The 6,637-nt window shown below is 40.8% G+C and overlaps 1 non-coding gene across 1 annotated transcript; it reads left to right on the top strand.

The window, feature by feature from the left end:
• The first annotated feature begins 3,224 nt into the window (after nucleotides 1-3,224).
• On the top strand, nucleotides 3,225-3,373 carry LOC123937826. The gene has a single exon (XR_006817608.1). It is a non-coding gene; the product is annotated as a small nucleolar RNA SNORA62/SNORA6 family (small nucleolar RNA).
• Nucleotides 3,374-6,637: the final 3,264 nt, after the last annotated feature.

Consider the following 6,637-nt stretch of genomic DNA (forward strand, 5'->3'; position numbering starts at 1 on the left):
GGAGGGCGCTGGGGCCACCAGGCCCGCGAAGACCGGTCCGCCCAGCTGGGGGTCGTGGCCGAGCGCTTCGAACTCCTTGGCTGGGTTTCAGCAGTCGGGAAGGGAATGGGCTTCCTCTCTGGGATGTCTGGGTTTGCGGTGAGGGATGGAATCGCCCCCAGAGCTTCTGCCCGCTGTAAGTGTGCAGCAAGGGACGATGAAAGGTTATGGAGTCCCTTTGCTAGTATATAAAAGCAGGAGGACGTTGAATGTGTTTGGAATGTGTGGGTGTTGTTCGGCCAGAATAGAGAAAGGAGTCAAGCTCCCCGTCGTTTTATGGTTCTGTCTTAAAACCCTGAACTAGGAGAGGAGAGGTCAGGGTCCAGCCTTGCTTCAAGGCGCTTAGGCTGTCATCAATGGCTGGGAAAACTGCTGTAGTGACATACGCAAGATCTGTGCAGCATTCTTCAATAGATGATAAAGCCTGGCCCTGAGCCCCCTGACTCTGTGAAATAAGGGAGACTGAATGTATTTTGTGCAGCAGAAGGCCCAATGTTTATAATGGTCTTGGACCCCATAAATGCGTAATCAGCATTTGCCCCTGATGAGCAGCCTACCACAGCATTATCACTTTAAGTATCCACGTATTTTACACAAGAGACGTCCATCTTCTTTATTCACAACACCCATCAAATCCACAAGTAAGTTTTCAAAGTATCGGAACAAAACTTAAATAATGTACAGCTATTAACCCACCTTGGGTTGGGTTACTTGGAAGAAGTACCAATATGAAATATAGTCTGCTGAGTTTGTGCGGTATTCATTCAGTATCTCAGTAAATCAAACCATTTTCTTTTTTTTTTTTTAAGATTTTATTTATTTGACAGAGAGAGATCACAAGTAGGCAGAAAGGCAAGCAGAGAGAGAGAGAGAGGAGGAAGCAGGCTCCCTGCCAAGCAGAGAGCCCAATGCGGGACTCGATGCCAGGACCCTGGGATCATGACCTGAGCGGAAGGCAGAGGCTTAACCCACTGAGCCACCCAGGTGCCCTTCAAACCATTTTCTTTAAAACAGAAGGAAATATTGGAATCTTGACACTATCTCGGAAATAGCAGTGGTCATTGGAATAATTTAAGAAGCCTTAAAGGCTCAAAAGATGGCAAAAAGAAGGGGGGAAAGGATTTACCTTAATATAGTGAAAGTAATGGATTTATGACAGAGGCCCAGATCTTGATTTGGTACTACTAATGTACTATACAATTTCTAAGGGTCTTCTGAAAGTAAAACTTGAATTACCAGATTAGGAAATTACGTTTGGGAAGAGTAAACCAGTTAACCTGCTACAACAACAGTCTCATCCCTGTTAAAATGAGGGCCTTGAATTTTTACATGATCTGTAAGATAGCCTCCAGTTCTAAAGTTCTGTCGTGTCAGGGTTGTCCTTCAAATGTCTGGCGAACAGTTCCCATCTGCTCCCTGATTTGGTAGCTGGCTTATGTAGCTTTGCTTTTGTTCTAACACAATTTAAAGGAATCCTATGACACTGAATCAGGATAACGATGGGCAGAGGAGAGAATCTGCTAAATTACCTGCTGAGTTCCTCTTTTCATATCTCAAGGAGAACTGGCTGAAATTAACAGCTGATAAAACTTAAATATATTGGTCTTAGAAATGATAGAGGTGTTGTATTAATAATACAGAATATAATTCCAAAGGTTAAACATTTAAATCAAACCATGGCTGTCACTTAAAATTACTCAGCTTCAAAAGCACTGGGAAATTTAGAATCAAATCGAGGGTATATTCAAATAGACGTTTCTAATTTCAATTTCACCTTCCCCAATTCATATTTCATATCACTGTCCTCTTAAAATTTCAAGAAGTTACTCCCCTGATCAAAATTATTTTGTTTGTAAGTCTTTATTTATGAAGGAAGATGATTAAAATCTGTATTTACCAATTTTTCCAAGAATTGCTACTATAACATGAATGAAATAGAACATGTGTGGATATGCCTTCAAATATCTTTTTAAAAGATTCATTCCCATTTATAAGTGAGTATATTTATATATGTCAATGTAAACAAACAAGATAGTTATAAATTGTGGGAAGACAGGAAGTAGCCAGAATAATGTAATAGCAATGGTGAAGGGAGAGGATCTAATTTAGATGCGGTGGTTAAGAAAATCCTCTTGGGGTGCCTGGGTGGCTCAGTGGGTAAAGCCTCTGCCTTCGGCTCAGGTCATGATCCCGGGGTCCTGGGATGAGCCCCACATCGAGCCCCTCATCGGGCTCTCTGCTCAGCAGGGGGCCTGCCTCCCCCCCCCCGCCTGCCTCTCTGCCTACTTGTGATCTCTCTCTCTCTCTCTGTCAAATAAATAAAAAAATCTTTAAAAAAAGATACTTTTAAGAAAAGCCTCTCTAAGGAGGTGACATTTCTGTTAAGACCTGAAACAAGAGGAGGAAGCAGTCTTGCAAAGAGTGAGGCGATGAGCATTTTCTAGTAGAGGAAATAATAAGCACAAATGCTCTAAGATAAGAAAGAGCTTAAAGAGTTCTTAGAGCTGAAAGGTTATGGCCTGGGCAGAGTGAGCAAGAAAAATGGCATCAGATAAAGCTGGACATGGAGACAGAGGGCAGCCTGGGGTAAGATAATCTGAATAACGTTTCATTTTTTTTTTTAATTTGGAAAATTTCAAACATATACAAAGGGGAGGAAATTAATATAATGAATCCATCCTACAGCTTCAGCAATTATCAGTTCATGATCCGTGGTTAACATTTTGGAAAGATCACTCTCCCTTCTTGTGGAGAATGGACCAGAGGGAGCCAAGTCAGAAGGGAAACGAGGAGACTATGCTCATAGTCCAGTTGTTTCTCAGTTGTGATTTGGTTTAGCGTAGTGTCATTAATAATAGAAGAAATTAATAATCTCAGGGTAAAACCAACAGCACTTGGTGATTGATAGCGGAGGTTGGGGAAAGGAGATTACTCCAATTATTTTTGGCTTTAGCAACTAAGGGAAACAGCCATTTATCGAAACAGGGAAGATATGAGTCACAATTTGGGGGTTAAACTAAAAGTTCCATTTTAGATATGTTAGCTTCGAGATGTCTATTAGACATCAAAATAGTCAAGTAGAGTTTTGACTACTGTGTTAAGGCGGGGGAAGGGGAGGGAATCTGAACTAGAGACATGAATGCAGACTTGTTTACTTGCTGAGGCAAGTAAAAAGTATTTGAAACCCTGCACATTGTTAGCTCGGAGTTGAGGCTGGCAAGCCAGAGAACTCACAAGTATATGTAGTGCCCTACACGAGGGGCAAGTCTTTTGCTCATACCACAAGCATCTCTGGCCCAGTGAGTGGAGTTTGATAGTAATTCTTGCTACAAGTAAAAGCCATAAGATGGGCTTCCAAAAAGGAATTTACATGCCCAAAAAGGATAGACAAAGCAAAGTGTTACCCATAAGCATCTGGGTTTTTTTCTTTCTTTACTTCTCTTCCCTGATATCTCTGGATTCTGATCACCATTTACCCAGTTGTGATGATGATGTTGTAGTTATGGTTTGGTTTTGTTTTTTAAAGAGCCCATATTTCTATAAGTATATGCTGAAATAGTTACAGGTGAAATAACATGCCTGGGATTTGCTTCAGAATAATGGAGAAGAGAGAATTAGGAGTACTGATGAGATGAGACTGGCGGTGAGTTGATAGTTGTCAAAGTCAGGTAAATAAGTACATGAGGATCTTTATACTCTCCTGCTTACTTTTGTTTAGCTTTGAAACTTTCCATAATAAAAAAGAAAAATAAATAGCAGGTCTCCTTTTGAAGAGGCCAAGAAAAGTATTATTAATGATAGGAACTTAAAATCTGCTGATATAGACAATGATTCTTTGGACTGGAGCATTCTTTCCTTGCCCTCATATTAGCCAGGTTTTTTTTCGGCCTATATATTAAGATATTTTTTTACATGTAAAGGCAAAAGCAAATGCCGTCAATTCCAGAGAGAAGAAACACTGAATTCAAACCCTGTGGCTAAATCTGGGCATCCGTATTTCTTGGGTAGCTGATCCCTTCTGATTCAGGAATGTGATCTCACTATGAAAGAATGGATACCTGAACAGCAAATACTAGAAATAGTACAGCTGGGCAACAAACCTGTAGTGACTTGATAAAACGCATTCTGTTGTGCAGCAGTATTTTGGTTATATAACATCTAGGCTGATGTGGTAATTATTCCATCTAATTAGTTTATTACATAAGATTGTTTTTATAGCTGCAATATTTTGAATATTTCTTTTTTTTAAGATTGTATTTATTTACTTGAGAGAGAGACAGACAGAGAGTGAGAGAGAGAAAGCATGAGAGGAGAGAGGGTCAGAGGGAGAAGCAGACTTCCTGCTGAGCAGGGAGCCCGATGCGGGACTTGATCCCAGGACTCCAGGATCATGACCCAAGCCGAAAGCAGTTGCCCAACCAACTGAGCCACCCAGGCACCCCAATATTTTGAATATTTCTGATGGTCTAGTCACTCCGCTAAGCTTTTCACATATTTTGACCCCGTTTACCCCCATGTTTATAAATATGTTTATGTCATTTATTCCTTACCCAGCCCCATACGGTTGGTGTTAGGTATTACTCCCTCCATTTATAGGTAACGAAATTAATGCTAAGAGGTTATGTATGTAACTTGCTCAAAATCATATAGCTAATAAGTACAGTCTGAATTCAGTAAATCCCACTTCCTTCCCCCCCTCATTCCCAGGATGACCTAAATTAGAATGAATATATGCTAAATGAATTTTGACATCCTATACAATCCCACTTAACACACCTAGAGATTCAACCTAACCCTTATTAATGCTCTTTAGATTTTAATTCTATACCTTGCTTCATTAAAAACAACCATGTGTGATTATTCACAATCCAGTGTATGGTTAGAAATACTTCTCAAGGACATATTATTCTGATATAATAGGAAAGAATAGAAATATAAAAGATTGGTTCGGGGCGCCTGGGTGGCTCAGTGGGTTAAAGCCTCTGCCTTCAGCTCAGGTCGTGGTCCCAGGGTCCTGGGATCGAGCCCCGCATCGGGCTCTTTGCTTGGCAGGGAGCCTGCTTCCTCCTCTCTCTCTGCCTGCCTCTCTGCCTAGTTGTGATTTCTCTCTGTCAAAGAAATAAAAATTTGAAAAAAAAAAAAAAAGATTGGTTCATGAAGCTTGGTGTCTCTCAGTGCATTCATTTATCACTAAAAGCCATAAAGTATCAAAACACAAAGCTTTAAATTTAATTTAAAGTAATCTTCCATTGATTCCCAAACTAAGCCAATACCCTCCCTTCAAGCTGTTCATTCTTTTGAAGGTGAGGTTTGCGCAGTAGAAGGCTAAATTTAAGACAATGATGAGATGCAAATCATTTATCCACTGAACAAGAATTTATTGTCTACTACGGCCTCTGGGAGCAAAAAATTATGAATCCTGTAGGTCATTGGGAAATATAGGCAATCAAATAAATAAAAGCAAAATTAAAAATTGTGGGGCACCTGGGTGGCTCAATGGGTTGAGCGTCTGCCTTCGGCTTGGGTCTTGGTCTCGGGGTCCTGGGATCGAGCCCTGCGTCGGGATCTCTGCTCGGCAGGGAGCCTGCTTCGCCCTCTCTCTCTGCCTGCCTCTCTGCCTACTTGTGATCTCTCTTTGTCAAATAAATAAATAATATCTTTAAAAGAAAATTAAAAATTGTGTAAGTTTCAGGAAAGACAAGTCCATGTTATATGTGAGCGTATATTAAGGGGACCTCACCTATTTTTGGTTGTCAGAGAATTGGATCCTGCGAACTCAGAAATGAATAGTACAGGGACACCTGGGTGGCTCAGTCAGTTAAGCATCTGCCTTAGATCTGAGCATCTGCTCAGTTTGTGATCCCAGGGTCCTGGCATTGAGCCCCGCCTCCGGCACCGTGCTCAGCAGGGTGACTGCTTCTCCCTCTGTCTCTGCCCCTCCCCTTGCTTGTGGTCTTTCTCTTTCTCTCTCTCTCTCTCTGTCAAATAAATAAATAAAATCTTGGGGTAAAAAAAGAAACGATTAGTACATATTTACTTCTTGCATTTAAATCCTGTTATGTTTATAAACAGCATGATTTAATAAAACTACTAACCCTCTTATCATTGCCAACCCACTTTCAGTGTTCTGAAGCACCATGACATCGAAATTGATTTTTGTTTTTGAGAAGCCAGTCTTAGAACTTTTTAGGTGTTATTTTCAGTACAGTTGTTAGAATCTTGTTTCACAGGACAAAAATCATAAAAGATTTCTTGCATGGACTCTGCACCTGCTCAATAAATATTGAATTTCTTGATCTGTCAAGTTTATTATTGGCCATAATTAATTGTTTTTCCCACGAAACTTAGACCACGTAGCCACTTTTCTAGGCAGCTGCATTGGGATAAGGAAGAGGAAGGGTCCTTTTTGAACCTATTCAAAGCTGCTTTTCCCAAATTGATAGGACATTGCCAAGGTCAGAAAGTCTAAAATTAACTCTACCAGCTGTGTTTTGGTTTGCTTCCTAGAGCACATGGGCTCAGGGGGCTCGGTCTGGTAGGCTGGCTTGCCACTTCAGTGTGCTGTGCCCTGAAAATCTGTTTGCCTGGAGTGCACGTT

This window comes from Meles meles, chromosome 2, assembly GCF_922984935.1.
Source record: "Meles meles chromosome 2, mMelMel3.1 paternal haplotype, whole genome shotgun sequence".
Taxonomy (NCBI): Eukaryota; Metazoa; Chordata; class Mammalia; order Carnivora; family Mustelidae; genus Meles; species Meles meles.